Genomic DNA, 23,178 nt, shown 5'->3' with positions numbered 1-23,178 from the left:
ATATTGATAACTCATTTTTTGTTTGCTCCCCGCACCCTGTGTTTTTCTGTGTAACAGCCCAGGTTGGTCCTGAACTCACAGAAATCTGCCTGCTTCTGCTTCCTATAATACAGTCTCATGTAGCTCAGGTTAGCCTTGAACTTTGTATGTAGCTGAGGGTGACCTTGAATTTTTGATCTTCTAGCCCTCATCTGGGTGCTGGGGGTTACAATGTATATTACCATTGGTTTTGCAGTGGTAGGGATCTAACTCAGGGCTTCATTCATGTTAGCTGAAGCCCCCTGTTGATTCGTTGTAGGTGGGATCATGAGTGCAGACCTTAGCTTGTCTCCTAAAGCTCCCATGCTGCCCGCCCTTCCCTCACAGCCTGGCGTAGCCTCTGAGCTAGCTGCTTCAGCCTGCTGCTGACAGGAGGCAGAGACAGGCACAGCCTGACTTCCCCGAGGACCATCCTCAGACTGCGTATTTGAGGAAACGGCCCACGAGTCCAGGATGTGAACAGGAGAGCAAACTTTTCAAATATAAATGCTGAGCAGTGTGTTCCTCAAGGGGCTCCTCTGCGAAGCTCAGGACTGGGCTTCTGCTCGCATCTGTCCCTGTGAGTTGCCTTTGAGAGTCTGTTTCTATGTGGGACCAGTTTTTAGAGGTTTCTTTTGGCTATAAAAGCATACAGAGGCTTCTTCAGCTCTGACTTGCAGAGAGACCAGGCCTTTAGCTGTTAGCAGAACTTGGTACCGTGCAAGTGATATTGTAGGTTTGTCAGGCATGAGGGATGCAAGAGTGAAGGGGGTCATGAAGGCTTGCACTAAGGTTCCAGAAATATGCCAAGGCCAAGTAATGTGGAGTAAGGTCTCTGTGATGCCCAGAGGTCCTGGCAGGTGCAGGGAGGTTCATGCAATATCATGTACGTACAGAGTTGTGCTTCCTTCTGTTTGGGTGGTGCCTTGGTGGTATCCTGGTCTGCGAGTGGCTTCTCAGTCTGATAGGTCTGTTTGGGATTTTTTCCTGGTTTTATTCCTGGAAGTAGTTGAGATGAGTTTGTACAGCATTCTGGGTAGGAGGAGCTGATGGCCTAGATTCTGGAGAGTGCTGAAACACACGCACACACCCATTCATGCATGCACCAGGCATTGATTAACTGAATAGCGAATGAGACTTGAAAACTGGAACACACACACACACACACACACACACACACACACACACACACACACATCCCAGGAATAACCATATAGAGAAAAAGATGGGAAAACTCTAACCAAACCCACACTTTGTTCAGCAGTTCAACCCTGGAGTGCTCAGTGAATAATATCATGTAATTTCATTTTGATTTTAATTTGCTGTGGTGGAATGCATAATTTAAGGCACATAAATCTGGATTAAGCTTCCATCACTCGATCGGCCCACTGTGTGGTCAGACTGTTTATAAAGAAGGGTCCCTTGTCATTGTCAGCAGTTTTGATGAGGCAGCTCTGCCCCCGCAGTGAGTACACTGTGCCTGCTGCATGTGTGGGCTTCACCAGGGCCTTTTTAGTCACCTTGGCCTCTGGTCTTGTCTCCCTGGCATAGTCCCAGCATATGCTTATGGGAAATGGGAGTGGGTGCTGGACTTGGACCTTGAATCATAGGATGGGGTGTTGGGGCTGGAGGTGGTCCTACTGTGGAGACTCTGTAGCCTTGCTGAGGGGTAGGGTCCAGCCTCATGCTCTGCCTTACAGGAGCTCCTAGGACCACTAATCCTCTGCCTGTTGCTGCTTCAGACCCTTTCCATTCTTGAGGGTGGGCTGGGGGGACCAGGTTTTTCTGCACCCCTGCTGTGTGAATGGACACCTAACCCAGTGCCTCTAGACAGACAGACACACACACACACACACACACACACACACACACACTCACACACACACAGAGAGAGAGAGAGAGAGAGAGAGAGAGAGAGAGAGAGAGAGAGAGAGAGAGAGAGGATGGGAGTGGAGGTGCCCAGGCTGGCAGGCCATTGCAGTGTCCCCTTATGCTGAGTTGATCCTATTAGCATTGTCACTGACTACCAGTGATGGTAGGAACCAACCCAGAATGTCACAGGGAGGTGCCAGCCTCTCCCTGGGTCCGTCTTTCAGTTATTTTGTTTGCAGACACAGCATTTGTATCCTTGGAGGATAAAGCCTGGTAACTAAGCTGGAACTCTGGAACCCAGCAGGCTGGGTGTGTCTTTGCTCTGTCAGCAGAAGGCTACCACCTTGCAGATTCTCCAGGCCCCATTTGCAGATAGTGGCAGTGGGGGTGGGGGTGGGGCTTTGCTCTAAAAGTCTGTCCAGAAGGGTGTGCATCTAATACCTGCTCCACCCCTGCAGCTGTCTGTAGCCCCGAGGCTGTGGCTCACCATCTGAGCTGGCCATGGAGGCAGCCTATGTGGTTTTCATGTTCAGTGCTGATGCTATATACTGTGTGCTGGGTGCTCATTCTGTGAGTGAGGTTGACCGGGTCTCCACTTGTCAGTCCTTGTGGCTCAACTCGGTATCAGGCTCACTCATCAGCTTCGCTGAGTTGGACAAGTTCCCGTGCATAGCCCTCCTCCTTCCCTCTTATAGGGACAACCTGTGGTTAGTACAAGGCTAGACCTGGGACTGGAGGAGGTTTAAGTGCTGGGGCTGTGTATCAACATGGGAGCAGTCTGTATGTTAACGAGCATCTGGGTGCCCAAGCTAGGTACTGTCAGAGGTGGGGCTGGCTGGTTGTGTTTCCTCAAAGATCCTCACTCTGGTCATGATGGCTTCACTCCATCCCCTTTATGCTGGAGCTGAGCCAGGCAGGTGCAGTGGAGGCTGGGAGGCCCACCACCCCCCTGGTTCTGTTCTGTTTTCCTGGCTTGGAGTACCTGGGGAGGGAGGTTCTCTGAGACTGTAGAGCAGTGGTTTTCAACCTTTCTGATGCTGCAACCCTTTCACAGTTCCTCATGTTGTGGTGATCCCAGCCATAAAACTGTCTTTGAAGTAGGAACTTCATAATTGGAATCTTGCTACTGTTATGAATTGCAATGTAAATATTTTTGGAGATGGACATTTGCCAAAGGGGTTGAGACCTACTGCCCTACAGGGCTGGGGAAACCTTGATCCTGTGAAGACTACCTGATGTCTTCTGAATCTGTTTTTGCTGGCCTTCTCTCCTTCGGGTTCTGTGGGAGTCAGGCTCACCATGGTGAGAGAGAGCAGAGTTTTTAGCTCACCTAGGTGAGACCTGACTCTTGATAGTCTTTGAACCTTTGGGAAGGAAGATCAGGGCTGGCTCTCCTGGCATTACTTGAAGAACTTAGCAAGGAAATGAATCCTTAGCATCTTGTCATTTTTAGTGTTAAGCATTTTCTTCCTGCGCTTGGTTCTTCACCCTTTTGGTTCCAGCAAGAACAGGGATCCAGAAGTTAGTTCCGGAAGTGGCTCTTTGGCTGCCGTCCCTGGTGTTTTTCCTAAGAGTTACATTAAAATTAATAGGTTTTAGTTCAGATAAGTTCTGTCTGGGAGATTGTCAGGAGTGGTTGTGCTGCACAGAACACAGAAGCCAGGCTCTGGCTGCTGGGCTTTGGCCTCGCAGCAAGGTGTCCAGTTGTGGAGGCCCAGGGTGGGAGGGACTGTGGCCACCCCATGGCTTCTTCCTGGGAGTTTGGAACCTAAAACCCCTTTGGAAGTGTGGTGGGGACCCTGGAGAGGATTCTGTTTTCTTTCCTCTGAGATTTCAGCTCCTAGAAATGACAGACATCAGGATAGTAGTTGCCTCTGCCTTGTGATGTGTGCACTGCCTCTCTGTCAGTCCTCTGTGCTGTATGTCTTTGTTCTCTCATGTTGTGGAACAGGAAGTTGAGGCTCCCAGAGAGTGGCCAGCTTCCTGCTCAGGGTCAGTGGCTGTTTTTGGATTCCCATTCCTTTCAACATGGCTCTGGGAGGTCTAGGTCTACTGCCTTCTGAGCTATGATGTTTCCCTAAGCCTCACTTCCAGGTGTGTGCAGAGACTGCTGTGCCCTCTTCTCCTGTGTGGAGGAGGCCCATTGACAGGCCTGCATCGTGGAGAGCTGTGGGCAGTGCTGGAGCAGGGAACAGGGAGGTCTGACATTGCTGAGGATATTAACCTGCCTTTTAGGGTGAGGTGAAGGTCACAGAGTTTCAAAAGGTAAAGTGTATCCTTCGAAGGGTCAGAAAACAGGAAGCATGGAAGAAGGCAGGAGGGAGAGACAGAGAAGGGGAGGATTGTAGGGTAGTCTCTGTTAGGTCTCAAACTCAAATGGACAAGTGGCTAACTGGGGTACTACTTAACATATCAAAGCAGACCCTGGCCACCAGTCTCTTCCTACTCGCAAGCTGCTGTTACAGCATCCTCCTGATCGCGTACTCTGCCCGTACTCTGCCCGCTTGCACCATACTGTAACCCTCTTCGGCTTCAGCGCTACCTGTCTTCTTCCAGCTTCTCTTTTCTATATAACTCAGTCATTTTGTCTACATGTCTTCTTGGTTCCCAGGTGCTCTTTGTGCTCCCTTCCTCTCCTCCTCACCCCCAGAGTCCAGGTTAGTCTGGTCCTCTCCCAGATGTGCTCTCCCTCATAACCATACCTGTGAACAGCCAACCTGCTTCATCCAGTGCCGAAACCCAGGAAGTGGCACATATGAGTCCCTTTCCCAGAGACTTGGCCTCTCAGAACCAAGCTGCTGCGCCGACTCTCCTAAGGTACTGTGTGGGTTATTTGTTTCTGCTGCTTCTTGTCACCCGCCAAATTTGACTCCAAATTCTAGAGCCCATCTCTTCAGCAGCCTCCTCATGTACTCTATGTCTCTCTGGCTCCTGCAGCCCGCCACACCTCCTGGGCACAAGCATTTCTCTCCACCCTCCTGGGGTGCCCGTCTGGCCATCTCTCTGGCCTGCTGTGCCCACGTGGGCATCTCTACTAAAGACACTATACCAACCCTTTCCCCACTTCCTCTCCTCGTCGATCTCTTTAGCAGCTCTCTTTTCTCCTCCTCTACCAGATAAGAGTCACCCCAGAGCTGCCCGATTTGTCTGCTATTACAACAGAAGCCATGCCAATGTGCCAGACACTCCTTTGACACGACTGGGCTCCTATCACATGTTAAGAGACACCTCTCTCCTGTGAGTGGGACAGTTCTCTTGGGCAAGTCGTAGTCTCAGGGGACGCCCTGGGTTGAAGTTCTTGTCACCATGACACTTAGCTCCTCTGCTCCCTTTGTTCTCAGCTCCTTCCCAGAACTTCCTCACTTCCCACAGGAGCTGTGGTCCCAGCTTTGCTAAGCCCTTCTGTCTTTTAGTTTCTTTCTTGAAGTCTGGCAGCTTCCTTGCATCCTCTTGTGACAGCTGACAGGGAGCCCCTTAGCTCCTACACATCACTGAAAAGTGCGACACACACACACACACACACACACACACCGGTTTCTCTGTGTAGTCCTGGTTATCCTGTAGATCAGGCTGGCCTGGAAGTGAGTGCTGGCATAGTGCACCACCACTACCTGGCTTTTTCTCTTTTTCCTTTCTTTCCCTTCCCCTTTCCCCTTTTCCCCTTTTCCCCTTTCCCCTTTCCCCTTTCCCCTTTCCCCTTTTCCCCTTTTCCCCTTTTCCCCTTTTCCCCTTTTCCCCTTTCCCCTTTCTCCTTTCCCCTTTTCCCTTTCCCCTTTCCCCTTTTCCCCTTTCCCCTTTTCCCCTTTTCCCCTTTTCCCCTTTTCCCTTTCCCCTTTTCCCCTTTCCCCTTTTCCCCTTTTCCCCTTTTCCCCTTTTCCCCTTTTCCCCTTTTCCCCTTTTCCCCTTTTCCCCTTTCCCCTTTCCCCTTTCCCCTTTCCCCTTTTCCCCTTTCCCCTTTTCCCCTTTTCCCCTTTTCCCCTTTTCCCCTTTCCCCCCTTCCCCTTTTCCCCTTTTCCCCTTCTTTTCCCCTTTTCCCTTTCCCTTTTTTCCCTTTTTTCCCTTTTTCCCTTTTTTCCCTTTTCCCTTTCCTTTCCTCCTCCCTCCCTCCCTCCCTCCCTCCCTCCCTCCCTCCCTCCCTCCCTCCCTCCCTCCCTCCCTCCTGAATAGGCCTTACGTGCTTTCCCTGGGCCTGCTGTGTTCTCTCTCCTCTTAGCTGTATGCTGCCTTCTTTGCCTCTGTCAGACCCTGGCTCTAGTAAACGAGTCTTGCCCTGATGGCACACTTGACAGCTTGGCTTCTATGCCTGCTTTCTGTCTTCCTGGCAGTGTCCACAGACCAGTGTCCTATGTATTCACTTACACTGTCCAAGTCCTGGTGGGGGTGAGTTCCTGTCAGGAAACGGCACACCAAAAGCTTCTGTGTGTTGATATGACAAAGTCCTGAGCCTTGGTGTGGGAGAGTCTAAGAGTCATGGACCCTGACTGGACCAGGAGGGCTGACTTAGTAGGGACAGGAGGCCTGTTGTTCCCTGGGAGGAGCTTTGGTTTCCAGGGTGATGTTCTAGGCTACTCATGCCTGTCTCAGCTGGGGTCTCACCTGGGAACCTGCAGCCCCTCCAGATGGTACTGTTGACACGAGCCTGGTCTCAGACAGTGAGCTACTGGGGTGGGTCACACGTGGTATGCTCCTAATCACTGCTGCCCTTGACTCAGTAGAAATGTCACTGTACTTCCTACTTCTGCAGCAGTTGACCTGGCCCTTAGCAAGGCCTGAGCATGGACTGATGGGCCGCTAGATGGTTCTGGCACTGCTTCCCACAGGCCTAGTCTTCACTCAGCAGCCTCCGAGTCCTCTCACTTCCATGGAAGTCATGACTGGTCTCTGTCACCAGTACCTTATACTCAGTTCTTTCCACCCAGGAGCTCCTGCATCCCACAGGAACCTCGAGGAATAGAATAGGGTAGTGAGGAGGTCAGGGAGGGGTGTGGAAGCCAGAAGGTGGTTTGAGGGCTGTGAGGCAAGGGCCAGTATGGAACCCGGCTAGCTGCTTGGGTAGTAATAGTTATATGCCTGTGTCTCAGGGGAAAGCACTGACAGTGGATCTGGGTGGGCAGTACACAAGATAATGCCTGTGGCTTTGCTGATGGCAGCCACATAGTCTCGACACTTCTCCCTAGCCCTGGCTTTTCAGCTTCTCCCAGTGAGGCAGGAAGTAGGGGACAGAGCCCTGCCAAATCCCTTTGACCCTATCATCCTGGTGTGGCCATTTGTTTAAAGGAAGGGAGAGTTCTGAAGATGCTCAAATAAGAGTTTGAAACCGTAGATACCACACAGCCAAGATGCCACCTCCAGGTTGCGTCTGGAAGGGTGCAGTCTGGTCACTAGTTGAGTCACTGATGGGCAGGGCTCACCTGTCCATGTCCTGCTATGCTTGTCAGGAGCTTTCAGGGACTCTCTCTCTCTCTCTCTGTCCCGCTGTTCCTCCAGCACCTTATAGGCCCATGCTTAATTTCCTGGCCCTCTTCCTTCTGATTAAGATTCACTACTCCACGTGGCACTTTCTACAGAGTTCTACAGTGCAGCAAGCTCTGCACCTGTAGCTGACGCAGGAGGAAGCCAGATTGCCTCTCCAGATGTTTTCTTCCCCTGAAATTGCTGTGGCCCCTTGCATTGACCTATCCCCTCCTCCAGACATCTGCTACCTTTTGTCCTCTGAATTTGACACAGGATGGGGGGGGGGGGGGGAGGGACGTGTGTTTTGGTGTTTCCGGCAGCCAGGTAAAGTGAGTCAGCTGAGAATTTATGAACAGAGGGTCCTGATGTAGACCCCAGATGTCACTTGGCTTGATATGGGCTGCCTCCCTTGTTGTTTAAGTGTCCCCATCTTTGAAATGGTTCTAAGGATCTTGGTCCCCTGAAAACTGCTGGGGGGAAGAGACCAGATGAGACAACTACATATCTTCCTGTGGTGTGTCCTTTAAGTGGCAAGTCTTGGGAACCACAATGTACCAGTTTGTTGTACCAGTGTTGACTAAGTGGGTAGGCTGTAGCCCATGGCAGTGGGCAGGGCTGTATCCCATGACCTGTCCAACTGCCTGGAGGCTTTACCTCTGATGTCATGTCATACACTGCCACTTTGCCCTAGTTACTGTTAGGTGTCTGGAGGGATAATTTTGGCATCTGCGTATGGATGGATTTCCAGCTTTGTCTGGTCAGAGATGAAAGCAGCCATATCCATGAGTATTGGTCAGAGACCCCTGATCTCCACACTCAGGCTTCAAGCCTCCTTGTGGCTCCACGTTTCTCCCTTATATTTGTCCAGGAAGTTTGCTGAGTGAGTCTTATGCTCTCCCGAGACATTCTGCTGCTGGCTTCTGGCTCTCACCAGCCCCTGCTGTACCAAGTTCATTTGCACGCCTTGGCTTAATGCTGTCTGGGAGGTACTCGGGCCTTTTTGCAGCATCCATTTCGTACTAATTACTTATTAAAATGCAGCTGCCATGGATCGGAGCAGCCTCAGGGCTCCCGGCAGAGCCCTGGCAGGGGCCGCTTGGCAATGACTTTTCTCCACACCTCTGCTAATGGGTGTCACTTGAGGCGCTTGTGAGCCCACCCTTTCAGGGGAACTTGAAAATCAGACATGCTGAGTGTGCATATGTAGAAACACATATGTGCACACCACACACACACACACACACACACACACACACACACACACACACACACAATCTATCTCTGGCTTTTAACTGCCAATGAGAGCATTGTATCTGTCATGTTCCTGAGGATGGAACCTAGGCCTTGTGTATCCTGGGCAGGCAGTCTGTTCCTCACTGCACCCAGCTCTGAGGCTCCCAGGTGAAGTTGCTTATTTCTTGCAGGCTGGGAAGGAGGGGAGGTGGGGGATGCTTCTATTCAGTAGCACTAGCTTTGTAAAGAGCTATGTGTGGGTCCACTGGGCTTCCTGGGAAATGGCACGGTTTGAGGCTGAAAGTTAGAGTCTGAGAGGAGCCCAAGCTTCTGCTTTGGAGGTCATGGTGATGAGTTGGACGCTGGTACCCCTGGGGGTTATGACTCGGCATCTGAGGAGTGCTGAGGGCAGTAAGCCAGAGGGATGGAAAGCTTGTGGGCCCCCAAGATGGTAAGGCAAATGTGCAGTGGTATGCTGGAGTGCAGGCTTGTGGCACAGGAAGCTTCCTGTGGACTGGGCTTCATGGATGCATCCTTCCTCCATGGAGTGGGATTGGGCAAGGACGCCTGCTGAACTGGGGAAACTTGGATGGCCTACTGCCTTCTCCTAGGCCTTTGGGTGCTCTTGTCTGTCAAGGGAACAGCCTGGCTGATAACACTGAATCCTGGAACACTCAGTCGTGTCTGAGGCTCCACTATTGGTGAGTGATATCTGTCCCAGCTCAAGGTGAGACATGGGGCCCAGTGCCTTTTGTCCCTTCTTGTAGACCAGATGGTCTCATACCGGTGTTTGTTTGTAGGGTGAGTCCTCAGGCAAGCTCTTGTGGTTAAGGCACAACCCCTTTGGTAAGAGCAGGCCCATGCTGGAGAGATGGCTCAGTGGTTAAGAGTACCCAAGTGCTCTTCCAGGTTTAGTTCTCAGTACCCATGTGGCAGCTCACAACTGTTTGTAGTTCCAGAGATCCGACACCTTCACACAGCCACACAGGCAGGCAAAACACCAATGAAAATGAAACAAAAATACATAAATTAAAAAAAAATGATGGTGAGGTGTGCCTTTGTTTTCAGCACTTGGGAGGGAGGCAGAATGTGACTTTGAGGCCAACCTGGTCTACAGAGCTAGTCTCAGGACAGGCTACACAAAAAAAGCCTGTCTTGAAAGACTTGAAAGAATAAAAAGCAGGCTCGTATGCTAGAAGAGTCTGTAGCACCTCTGGTGTCTATGAAGTTAAGCTGAGACAACCCAGGCTTTGGGAACTGGCAGAGTTTGGTGCTCAGGACTAGTGGGTGGGTTTCCTGGTCTTCCTGGTTGGGGGTGGGGTAGGGATTGCATGGAGGATGGGCCTTTTTGTTGTTCTTTGCTCAGCCTGTGCCTAGGGTTCGAAACCTCAACCATTGGAAAGGCATGTCTGGGACCACTGTGTGGCCATGGGCCTTGGCAGCATAACAGTGGCCCAGGTGGCTGAGGTGTCTTTAGGATTTCTGGGTTTGGTGGGTGGGATGGGAAGCTCAGGAGCTGCATGTGCAAGGAAAGTGCATACGGGCCCAGTGGGTGCTCAGCTCAGCTTAATGTGGGATTAGGTGGGGTTGGAGTTTGACAAAGACTGGGCTTTGTTTTGAGATTTTTAGGAGGGCAACCCTGTTCTGCAAAGCTACAGGCCAGGGTACTAGGATCAGTAAGAACACTTCAGAAAGCATGCATGAGGCCCTGCACTGTGCCAGGGTTCTGGGAGAATGCTCTACCTGTGAATTCCCTCCTTGCTCACTTGGGATTTGGCTCTGAGGAAATAGGAGCCCACACTCTAGGAAGCAACCAGGGACAGACACTCCAGGCGTGCTGTGATCGCTGCGTGTCACTGTGTGTATGCTCATTACTGCTTCCTTTGTACCACAGTCTCTGGTGCAGTGTGCAGGGCCATCCTTCCTGTGAGCATCCATTAAGGATGTCTCTGTAGTTTCTTGCTTTGGTGTCTTTCTACTTTGCTGGTCCCCATTTGAGATGAGGAGCCTAGCTTTCCTTCACTCATCCCCATGGTATAAGGCCTTTTCTTTTTGTTTTTTGTCCACAGTTAATTAAGCTTTAATTGGCTAATTGTTTTTCCCCAGTGCCCCAAGCATTAATTGTGTCTGGTGAAGCCTGACAGTTTGATGTTTGCAGCAGAAAAAGCTGAATGAGACAAGGAAGGAGAACAGAAAAGGTAGCAGGGTGCAAGCCGCTGCCTGTAATGGTGTCATTTCTGCCCACCTCGACTGACCTTTCTCAGGGTGCGTTGCTGACGTCTGTAGGAGTCTGTCACAAGCTTGTGGCCAGCTCACGGCAGCCTCAGCTGTTAGGGCAGGCCTTCTGGGAGGAGAAACATCTCTGGACTCACAAGGTGTGTGCTGTGAGCCTGGAGCAGAGATCCCTGTGGTGCTGAGGAACACTGTGTCTGACCTCTGGATGTGGGGCACTGGGTCTGACTGCCTGCAGCTGGGGTAATGTGGAACACTGTGTCTGATTGTCTGCAGTTGGAGTGGGTTTGAAACCATGTCGATCCCCTGCAGCTGGGGTGACATGGGGAGCTATGCTTATCTCCTGCAGCTGGGGTGATGTGGAGTCCTGTGCTGATCCCCTGTAGTTAGGCTGATATGGGGCACTTAATCCCTGTTGACGAGAAGTATGAGAACTCTGGGCCCCTCTGCTCTTTTGCAGTTTCTCAGTTTTTCTCTTCTCAGATATATCTATTTTTTGTCAAGTTGACAAAAACCAACCAGCACTGTCTGCCTTGACAGAGCACACACTACACTGTTAGCTGGCCCATTGTGTCCTTGTGACTGTTTTGCAGATTAGGCTTGGCAAGAGCCTGGCAAGGTCTGTGGGTCAGCTTGGACAACTTGTGCTTATCCAGACCTGTGGCTTAGTCAGGGAGGGGGCTTAGCGGGAGAGCCGTGGGCACTTGTGGGGATGTGCTAGGCAGAGAATACGAAAGGATGGAGGTCTGCTCAAAAGACACTGCTGAGTGTCTGACAACAGGGCTGCTGCTTGGAGGAGGGTAATGGTTGGTGTGACTCGGCGGGTGTATTAGCATGGCTGAACTGGGCGATTCACTCATGGGAAATCTCTAGGCAGGGAGGTTGGGGCCACCCTCATGTTGGATGCAAGGATTAGAGCTGTTCTTAGCCATGGCTGGTCTGTAACTACTTGGCCTCTTTCCTAGCCATGGCAGCCCGCCAGAGTCATCTCTGGAAGGTGTGCCAGGCCAATGGCTTTAGTGACATCCTCCTGTAGTTCACTGATGCCACTGCACCTGTGAGACTGTCTTGAGATGTGCGGGTTCCCATGTCTCCTTAGAGGTGTGGGTGGTTTTAGGGTGTTCCCTCTTAGTTCCCTACCTGATCCCACAGACTGAGGCTGTCGGGCCTCTCAGTGTTATCCCACAATAAGAAGGGCCTGAGCTCTGGGATGGAGTCTGGCTACAGCCCTCAGGTGTTTGGTGAGACTTACTTGTGAAAATATGTGGCCTGGGACCTGTACTTGTAACCTGGAGGCAGATCTGAAGAACCATCCATCCATTCATCCATCCATCCCTGATGGAATCCTCCAGGGAGGATGAGAAGTAAGGAGACAGCCGTCCCAGGCTCTTGCTGTTTCAGACCCCAGCGCTTGCCTGTCTAGGTCTTTTCATGTCCATAGGGTTGAGGGCACAGGTTTGGTAGGCCTGTTGGGTTGAATCTCAGCTTTGTCCCCTCCAGGGATCCTTTTAAAAGCCTCTCCTTCTCCTCTTGGGGCTGTACATTTCCAAGGATTACACATATTAAGGGAATGACATTATTAAATAATTAGTTTTCTCACTTTTTAATTAATCAGAGGCTAATTATAAGCTTTATCTATAATTAGAGTTTCTGACCCCCCACTTGACAGCTTTGTCTCACACAGAGGGCCCTTGAGGCTATCCAGGAAGGGTGGGCACAAGTTCGATTTCAGGAGAGGTGTGATTAGAATATGTGGAGCCCCTGGAACTGTCAGGGTCCCTAGTGTTAGTGCTTTTCACTGGGGAAGATACAACTCTTTTTTGTTTTGTTTTGTTTTTTTGGTTTTTTTTGAGACAGGGTTTCTCTGTATAGCCCTGGCTGTCCTGGAACTCACTCTGTAGACCAGGCTGGCCTCAAACTCAGAAATCCGCCTGCCTCTGCCTCCCAAGTGCTGGGATTAAAGGCGTGCGCCACCACCGCCCGGCAAGACACAGCTCTTAACAGAGACACCTGTGTAGCTGGTGCTTGTTTGTGTCGTCGACTGCAGAGGGAGTGGCAACCATTGGGCTGCAGTACTGAGCTGCATGGTAAGGTTGGGGGACATCTAGAAGGTTAAGAGGGTAGGTGTCTGCATAAACCTTCCGAATTGGCTAGCTGGGGTGGAAAGGGCCCTGGGTACCTCTCTGGTGACCAGGTTTCTTGTGACATCATTGTCTCCAGAGCCTGGTGCTCAGGCAGCCCAGTGCTACCTCTTGAGAAGATGGCTGGCTGCTCCAGTCTGTGGTGGGATGTAGGTGGCATAGTGGCTGGTAAGACAGCTCTAAGGGGTCTGCCAGCCAGTGCTTGGTGGTGGGAAGCCAGGGCTAATTGGTGGCCTGCTGTGGGTTGGAGGTTGAGCCAGCTCTTTATACTGGTCTGTGCCTTGAGGTTTGCCCTCAGGTAGCCCTAGCTGGGGTGATGAAGCAAGGCCCTGCCCATCTTGTACTAGCAGATCTCTGCATGGCCTCCCTGCTGTTTCTTCCTTGTGAAGCAGTAGGAGTCAGCTTGGCTCAACCTGGCTTGAGTACCTACCGGTTTCTGCTCTGCTTGGGGTTAGGGCTGAATAGACCTTTGGCCTGCTGACCTAGGGTTTGTCAAGAGAGGTGTTGGCACGCTTGGGCTGGGCAGGGACAGTGAAATGCTGGCCTGGTTTCTGCAGTGTGAGGCTGCAGGATTGATGGTCTCTGAGTAAAGGGCTAGCTGGCAGGTGGGAGAGGCCACCTTTGCCCACCCTGGGATGCCATAGTGTTTGTCTGTCTGAATTTCTTTGCTTTCGCGAAGCACACCCTGTACTTCTGACTCTTACACTGATTCCAGCTCTCATTCCTCACTGATCGAAGACTGAAGTATTTTAGCTGGTGACAAAAATGTCCAAAGGTTCTTTCTCCCTCCCAACACAGGCGGGATGTTAGAGAAAAGTCCTAGTACCGGTGCCTTCCCTCACTAAGCTTATAGCTTTTGGTTAATGGTTTAGAAAGACAGGGAATTGGCAGGTGCCCTGACCACTGGGGACAGCCAGGCCCAATGTGCCTGGGTTTCTGGAGCCCTTCTTCTTGTGCAGCCAGTGCTGGGTGGGGACAGACCCGGCAAATCCCACAAAGCCAGTAGCTCTTGATGTGATTCCTAAGCCAGCTAGACCTGGTGAGGATGAGGTCCAGAATCAACCCGTTACTCCTCCTTTAGTGCCTGTCTTATGACAGTGTTCTAAAAGTGAGGTTTGGGGTGGTTCTGGTGTTGGGCCTGTGGAAGACACCAGAACAGCACACAGGCAGTGCTTGACCCATTAGTGAACAAGCAGGAAAACAGCCGTGTGGCTGAAAGAGTGGGTCCCGGGGAGGCTGTGGACTGACTGGACTCATGATTCAGGCTGGCCTGGAGAGAGGGGGAGAAAGTGAAGTGACTGGAAGGTACAGTGGTCACCCCATCCTCTGGGGACTGTGGCTTCCAGAGCCTGAGAACAGGATTTAAAGTTGGCTTCTGTGTGTGTTAAATATGGAACTTTGGACATTAATTTGCTGGGGAAAACTTCACTGTCCTGTCTCCTTCCTGATTTAGTATTTTTTTTATTCATCTGTGTGTCCTGCATCCATACAGATGCCTAGGAAGCCAGAGAGAGTGGCAGGTTCCCCAGAGCTGGAGTTACAGGCGGTTGTGAGCTGTCTGATGTGGGTGCTGGGAACCAAACCCAGGTCCTCTCCAAGAGCAGCAAGTGCTCTTAACTGCTGAGCCATTTCTCCCAACTCTCTGCCTATGTCTGAAGTAGGGGTTTACATAGCTCAGGCTGGCCTGAGATTTGCTAAGAACCCAGACTGTTCTCGAACTCATAGACCCCTGCTTCAGCCTCCCAAATGTTGGGATTGGGATGATGTTCTGTGCAGCCTGGTTTCCCAGCCTGGTTTCTTGTCTCTAGAACGGCAGTAACAGGGATGCTGGCACTGGTGAGCACATGGAAGACCGCTGCTGTCCCCAGGGTAGGGGGGGCTCAGGAATTTGTGTCACTCTGGTGTCAGCTCTCATTTGCATGTGTGGGAAGGTTAGCACTGCATTCTGTGAAGACTCTGACCTGGGCTCTAGAATGTTCCTGGTGGTTGGTATGAGCTGGAGTGGCAACTGGGCATGTTCTAAAGGAGCTCTTGAGGCCTGCCCCTGTTCTGTGCTCTCTGCCTGCCCCTGTTCTGTGCTCTCTGTTCTTTTCTCCTCCAGCTGGGACTCTGCTTTGCCTCTGAATAAGAAATTCCAATGGCCAAGGACAATTCCCCTTTGGTGTCTTAGTGGCCTCCATATTAATTTGTTGGGAGGAAACCACCCCCTTTGAAGGTCTTTCAAGTGGAAAAGGAGAGATATCCTAATACTGTGAACCAGGCATTGGGAGAGAGCAGGTTAGGTCATGTTTACTGTTGTTGAGTCCTCACTGTTTTGGAAATGGAATTGGTGAAGCGGGGAAATGAGAGATTGCTGATGCCCTCAAGGGAAGTTGGGAGGGAGAGTAGTATACACGGAGACCAGAGGCTAGCCTAGAGCTCAGGCTGGCCACTGCAGGTCTCTACTTTGCCTAACTGGCCTTGGGAGCAGTGGATGGTTGCCGATGGTATCCTGCATGTTCATAGGGTTGTATGCATTCCTTCCCTATCCTGGCTTCCTCTGTAACCAGATGCCCTGCTAGGGCAGATTTCTCCTCTCCTGAGCCAAGTTTTTGTTGTTGTTGTTTTTTTTTAATAAACAAATTGGAAGGGATATTTACAGGAGGGGACTCAGAAAAAGGCACAGAGAGCCTTGCACAGTGCCAGCCTGGACTGAGTCTGCAGGCTCAGATGTGGCCTCTTACAGCTCTGTGGGTACATTGAGAGGGACAAGTATGTTGTTTTCAAGTTGCTAAACGGTTCTTTGGATATTGTGTCTTTGTAACTTAAAACTGATAAAGCTTCATCTTTGTAAATAGCAAAAGCCTTTCTAGCAGAAGCAAAACAAAACAGTACTGTTTTCCTCCTGTGGGCTCCCAGCTCTCAGGTAGATGATAAGAAACACTCAGTTCCACAGTCTACCTTGGAGAGCCGTGCCTTGCACTTGAGTTAGCCTCTGTTGGAACAAGTGATTGATTGCTTAAGCATTTCTCAGGCCCTGCAAGGGTTCTTCTGGGACAGGACATCACCTGGGAGACCGGGAAGGTGTGCCAGCTCAAGTTTCTTTTTATGAAGTTAATAAAGTCACTGTGGCCTTCCCTCCCTAGTGACTTCATCCAATTCCTGGTCTCCTTTTTAAAGTCCCAGTGGCAAACACTGTTAATATTGGAATCTGACAACTGAGCATTGGAACATCTAACCACAGCCTTTAACATCTGAGACTCGGATCAGAGCCTCCTACTCAAAAGGCCACTGGCCAAGTGACCCTGCCTTGCCTGGTCCTCAGCCTCTGTCCACTGCTGCACACTCTGGCACAGCTTGGCTGGTCTCGTGGCTCCACCTTAGGGCTTTTGCTCTACTTAGACTGTTCTTTGCCCAGAGGCCTGCAGTGCTCCTCTGGTTTCTCTTTCAGGTTCCCCTGGCTGTCTACCCTTTGAGAGGGCTCTCTTCTCCCCCGTCCACTGTTGGAGCGTGGTCCTCAATGCTTGTGATACTAGTTGTTCTAAGGTTGTTTCACTCATTGATTGCTGCTCCACTCACATGATGCTGTCCCTGTAAGCAAGGGCTTTCCTCATTTACTCACGTCTCTGACAGACAGATCAATGGCTAGCATGGCCCCTTAGGTGTGCAGATGAAAGGAGAGAGGAAAGGAAGGAACAGTGAGGCAGGCTCTACAGGGAAGGTTCTAGAAGCTGTTAAAGGCATGCTTTCTTTCCTTCCTCAAACTGTAGCCAGGGGACAGGTTCTTTCTGGAACAAAGCTGCTATTTACTGGTCACACTCTGGGCTCAGCAAACATATCTGAGGATTACACAGTGCCTGCCTTCATAATCCTGATCCTAATATGTGCCCTAGGGAGATGATGTGGAACTCTGCTCATTGTATCCCAGGGAGGTGACAGGCTATGGCTCTTACAAGTACAATAGAGAGATGACATGGGGCCCTGGCCCTCATGGGACTCAGGCAGGTGGTGTAGAACTCTGGTGCTCAAAGTTCCCCCAGGGAGAAGGCAAGGAGAGGAAGTGGTAAGGATGTGGGAGTCCGTGTGTGCTCCAGGGAGATGATGTGAGGTCCTGTTCTCACAGATGTGCCAGGGAGGTGATGTAAGTAATGCTGTTCACCTGTGCTGCAGGGAGGTGATGTGGGGCTCTGGTGCTCTGTGTGCCTCCGGGAGATGATGTGGGAACCTGCCCTCACATGTGCCCGAGGGAAGTGATGTGGGTACCACTGTTCACTTGTGCCCTAGGGAGGTAACACAGGCTCTGGTGGAAGTATACTAGGTGACTTTTGACTGGCTTTTCTTCCTGGACTGGGAATCTAGAGGAACCTACTGGCATGTCCAATAATGTGTGAATGTCTTCATGGGGACCCTAGGGGATGTGTCCCCCCCCCCCCCCCCCCCAGTTTACTCAGAGTTCTGGTTTATCTAGCTCAGAGTTGGGTGTTATCTGGTGTCCCAGCTCCACAGGAGTAGTGCTGAGACCAAACCATTTGTAGGACTATACTGGTCTGGTATCCTTGTTGTAACTGATGGGACAGACTGGAAGGTGACCTCAAGGCCACCAAGGCTGTTCTGGTACCCAGTTTTTGCTGGTGTATTTGCCAACATCGTCTTGGGTCCTGGGCCTGATTCCAGTGGATGCTGGAGGTATCTTCTAGATGTGTCTGGACCTTGTACCAGGGGCCACAGTATGTTGAGGATTCTCTAGCTGTAATGTCCTTGGGTATATTCCGGTATTGCTTTAAGGGAAGTGTGTGTCATCCATGTTCATAGGATCAGATCCAATGACAGCATCTCCTGCCCCTGTCTGAGGAGGCTGCTTGCAGATGTCTACCTCTGGGCATACAACATGCCTCATACTTCAGCCAGTCTCTATAAAGCCCGAGGCCTGGTAATGCCAGAATGCTCCTGTAGACTGGTCCCGGAGAACGGGTTGTTGTGTTCTAATGAATGGAAGCTCTGTGATCACTTTAGGGAACTTAGATTTGAGAAGGACCAGCTTATACTTCCACTGTAGAAGTAGAAAGGGAGAGCAGGACCTGGCCCTGGTACCCAGCAGCCGTTCTGCAGTTGGCCTGAAGGGGATGCCTCTCTGACGTCCATTTCTTTCTGCCCCTCCCTGCTAAGTTATAGACACTGAAGAGGAGATTCTGCACACACATGTCATTTTTTTGTTCCCAACTGAACAGGTCTTGGGGTATTGTCAAAGCCTGAGTTTACTCTTCCCAGGCTGTATACATGGCTGCAGTTCTAGGCCTTGCTTCTGGAGTGTTAGAAATGAGAAGCCTAGGAGTGCTGGGTTGCAGAATGGATGGTGCCTTTCATCCTAGCCATCTTCTGTGTTCTCCAGATTCTAGGCATCACTTGAGGTGACATGACCATGGGTACTTGACTCAGCCCTGATGTTGGCCTGTCTTATCTTCTTTAGCATGAGATTGATATTCTGATGGGGCACCTAATGCCTTGCTGCTGTGCCTCAGGCTGTTCTGGGACCTGAGCCCACTGACTGTGTGCTCCACTCCTCTTTGTCTTTCTGCTGTGTTACAGACCTTACTGTAGCATGTAGCTTATGCAAGTTCACCCACTCACCTAGGTAGAACCCCAAGTTCTCTGGAACTGGGAAGTTTGGGGCTCTGGGCTGCCTTAGTTAGAGCTTGGAGAATGTTCTGTGCAGAGCCAGGGAGGGGACCCCCGTGGTGATGAATAGTTCTCCCTGCTTTTATGGATCTGTTTCTTGTTTGTTTTTGAGATGGGCCTTTTTGTGTAGCTCAGGCTAGACTTTGAATCCTCCATCCTGTGCCACCATCCTGTGTTATGTAGTTGTTTATGGATGTGCTTCTAAACCCTGCACCGTTAGCATTGAAGGTGAGAGGAGTCAGGAAGCTGCTGGGGCAGGGAGAAGGGGCCTCTGGACGCTCAGATCCTTGATAGGAAAACCGAGCTCCAGGTCTTGTGGGCATCACTGAGGTCTTAAGGCCCAAGAGCAGCATTGTTATGTTCTGTGTGTGAGGTGTTACACTGGACATAAAGTGTTCTGAAACAGAGACCCAGCCTCAAATCCTGAAATCCCAAAGCCCAAATGCTTAAAATCACAATTCCCTCAAGGCCACAGAATGGGGGCTACATACACTGGGTAGAAAGCTGGAGTCTGAGGAAGTCACATGTCACAAGGATGAAAGCCAGTGTAAAGTTGTGGTGTGTCTGCCTTGGCACCCCTTGCCTCAGATGGAACCCTGGAACTTCTGATGAACTGACTGTCTGCTGAGGGAACAGTGGCATTAATTATCTTCTGCCTAGAAGATGAAGAGAGTCACATGCAGGGAGGTCAGGGACACGGGGATACAGCAGTTCAGTCCTGGGTGTCATTTCTGTCAAGTCATCTTGAGTGCCAGATGTGTGGCTTTCTGTCCCCAGACTCACAGACAGTAGGCAGTTTGAGCAGGAAGTGCCTGTCAGTGTGGATGGGGTCATGGGAGAATTTCGGAGACAGCCTTCCAGAAACTAGCCAGGCCTGGGGGGAGGGGAGCTCAGCAGGTTCCTGTCAGGCAGAAGCAGGTCTGCAGCCCTTATAGACCCTGCAGAGTTCTTCCCTGAGACAGCTCTGTCTTGGGTGCATCTCTTTGCCTTTTAGGTTTTTTCTTCATGTGTGTATGTGGTGTGATTGTGGTTGCCTGCACATGCATGTGGAGGTCTGAGGTAGAATTTACCAGATGGTTAGTTTCACTAACCAGCTTGATCTAGAGATCCCATCTCTGCCATTCGAGGCTAGGATTGCAGGCTGGCCAACCAGCTGGCATTTGCGTAGTTTCCAGGGATCTGAACTTTAGTCCTCATGTTTGCCAGGCAAATGCTTCACCCCAAGCTATCTTTCTAGTCTCCGGGCTTTTTTTATTTATAGTGCACATGCGTGTGTATTCATTGTGTATTCATGTGCAAGTATAGTGTGTGTGTGTGTGTGTGTGGTGGAGGCCAGAGGAGTGTGTGTGTGTGTGTGTGTGGTGGAGGCCAGAGGAGTGTGTGTGTGTGTGTGTGTGGTGGAGGCCAGAGGACAACCACAGGTATCTACCTCCTTTGAGACAGGTTCTCATTGTCTCTGAGCTCACTCATTCAGCTAGTCTGGCAGGCTGGCCATTGAGGCTTAGGGATCTTCCCGCCTACCCTATGCTGGAATCATAAGTATATTCTAATATACTTAACATTTTCCCCAGGGGTTCCAGGGATCGATGTCAGATCCTTGTGCTTGCAAGGCAAGCACTTCGCTGATTTTCAGTTCCTTTCTCACTGTTTTAAAGTGTCAGCATTATCTTTTCCCATTTTCTGTGCTAAGTATTTTGTCTGTATTCACAATGCTGATTCGTGGTTTGCAGGAGGCTTTCAGAGCTTTTCTGGCTTTGAGACACTTTCTTTTTTGAGATTGGGCCTGACTATGTAGCCCTGGCTGACCTGGAGCTTGCCATATAGATCAGGCTGGCCTCTAACTTAACAGAGATTCACTTGCCTTTTTGTATGTGTGGGCAGACAGTGACGCCTCCTTTCTGTACCTCTGCTTTGGAGGAGGTAAAAGTCTCTGCACTTTGCCAGGCTTTGATGGCCCTCTAAGGAAAAGTAGGTTGTCTGTTACAGTGTGTCAGTGGCTGAGGTTTTATTGTGTGGTGTTCTGCTCAAATCCCATTCAGGGGCTGGAAGGAGTTCAGTGGTTAAGAGCACTTGCTGCTCTTGCAGAGAACTCCGTTTAACTGCCAGTACCCGCATGATAGCTCAAACCCATCTGTACCTCCAGGTCCCCTTAACCCCTCTTTTGGGGGCTAGAGAGCTGGTTTGGTACTTAAGAACTTTTTCTTCTCTTCCAGAGAACTCAAGTTCAGTTCCTAGTACCCAAGTTGGGTGGCTCACAAGAGCCTATAATTCCAGCTTCAGGAGATCTCTGGGCTTTGCAGCCACTCAGAGACATGTGGCATATTTCACACACATACATAGCCATAAATAAACATGAAAATCAGTCTTGATGGAGAGATGATGACCCAGTGATTAAGGGTGTGTACTGTTTTTTGGTTTGGTTCCCAGTCTTGAAGTTGGGTGGCTCACAATCACTTATAATTCTGGTTCCAGGGGGATTTGATGTTCTCTTTTAGACTGTGTAGACACCTGTACTCACGTGTGCATGTACCCACACACAGACATATACATATATGTATATGTGTATGTACCCACACACAGACATATACATATACACATAGTTAAAAATAAATCTCACGTGTGCATGTACCCACACACAGACATATACATATATGTATATGTGTATGTACCCACACACAGACATATACATGTACACATAGGTAAAAATAAATCTCACGTGTGTATGTACCCACACACAGACATATACATGTACACATAGGTAAAAATAAATCTCACGTGTGCATGTACCCACACACAGACATATACATATACACATAGGTAAAAATAAATCTTACAAAAGACAAGTGAATACTTAACAGACAAGTGTGGTAGTGAATACCTTTAATCCCAGCCTTGAAAGGGCTGAAGCAAGAGGATCTCTGTTAGTTCAGGGCCAACCTGGTCTACATAGTGAGATTCTCTCTTAAAACAAAACAAAACAAAACATACAAAACCCTGGAGATGGTGGAAATCAGATCTGTTTGTCACTTGTCAATGGCTTAGCTGGACAGGTGACTGTGGTTCCATATTCCTTCCTCCTGACATTCTCTCTGCAGTGGCCTGGAGACATACAGACACACAGCCTCATTCCTGACTGTCCCTTCTGTGTCCCTTCTGTAGTGACAGGAGCACTAGCACTTACGGACTCGCTCTTTCCCACATTCTGTGCTCACAGAGGCTCTTGTCACACTCGCTGGGGCCTGCTACTTGCCTCTGTTTTCTAGCTGTGTGATTTTGGGCAGATGACTCAATAAACGTTGGCCCTGCATGGAACGTGCTGTCTGTGCAGGTCTTGTGAGAAAGCCCCATCCCAGGGCTCGGTGAGTCTTGTTTCTTCATGTGGCTCCTCACCTAACTTTTAGATGACGTCACTGTTGTAACGAATCTGTCAAAACCCATGGGGTTAGTTAACTTCCTCTTATACTGCCGGTCTGGGGCCGGTCTCATCAGGGAACAGGTGCCTCCTGTCTTTTGTTCCCCTCCTCACTGATTCCCCAGAAGCATGGTTAAAAATGCAAGAGCCTTAACCATCACCCCTTCATTGTAGGAGAAGAGTAGGTAGGTTGGCAGGAGGGAAGCAGAGGTTCATCCAATGTCTTCCTTCCTCTTTATTGGCCAGGTAAGGGTCACCTGGCTTCTCACAGCCTGAGAGTGATGCTGTGCAGCTCTAAGGATGGAGGTGAGCGTGGAGGAGAGAGGCCACCAGCCCTGTCCCTGCCTTTCCCAGCTGACTTTAGGGCAGGAGCCTCGGGGAAGCTGGGGAAGCTTACAAGTTGTTTCTGTTAGCATGCTCAGGGCATTTAGAGTTGGTATATATTTGACACCTCAGAGTTATGGTAGTGGAGTGGGCTGGGTGCATCCTCTGCCCTGTACACCTGTGAGTGCTTGTCTTTTGCTTAGCTTACCATGGGCAGCCGGAAAGAAGGCAGTGCAGGTGTAGCTTGGGCAGTGGGCAGTATGCCCTCTGACCTTACTAGCCTTCAGGGATCTTGGCTCTGAGCCAGATGATACACTGCTGCTCAGGTGCACTGAGGTCCCACATTACGGTAGTGCTTATGTATAGACACTACTGTTCGTCATTGTGGCTACAAGCTGATACCGGCTCACAGTCAACAGGAAGACCTGGACTCAGGCTCAGGACCAGCCCTGTGAGCAATCCCACAACTCAAGTGACAGATGAGGCCTGAATGCCCAGTGTTCTGCTCTGGTGTGCATTCACAGGGGCCAGTTTGTCAAGTGGGCCCAGTACAAGCTTGACAAATCCCTTCTCTGCATGGTAAATGTTATTTGCGGTCAGATGTTGTAGTCTTGACTCGGAAAGCAAATTTCTTCTGAGCTGGCCTGTCATGCTGTCCACACGGCCTCCCCGTCACTCCTTCCCTACCTGGCAGGCTCTAGGAGCTGGCTGTGCATTAGAAACCAAATGTCGGGCTGGAGAGATGGCTCAGCAGTTAAGAGCACTGACTGCTCTTGCAGAGGACCTGAGTTCAATTCCCAGCAACCACATGGTGGCTCAGAACCATTTGTAATGGGA

General features: G+C 50.5%; 1 protein-coding gene across 4 annotated transcripts in view; it reads left to right on the top strand.

Moving 5' to 3' along the window:
• The window catches only part of Vav2 (vav guanine nucleotide exchange factor 2), a 168,636-nt gene that overhangs the window by 40,464 nt on the left and 104,994 nt on the right, over window positions 1-23,178 (top strand). The gene's annotated exons all lie outside the window — the stretch shown is intronic.

The sequence above is a fragment of the Arvicanthis niloticus genome, chromosome 2, assembly GCF_011762505.2.
Source record: "Arvicanthis niloticus isolate mArvNil1 chromosome 2, mArvNil1.pat.X, whole genome shotgun sequence".
In the NCBI taxonomy this organism is placed as follows: Eukaryota; Metazoa; Chordata; class Mammalia; order Rodentia; family Muridae; genus Arvicanthis; species Arvicanthis niloticus.
This window is presented reverse-complemented; position numbering and strand designations above follow the sequence as displayed.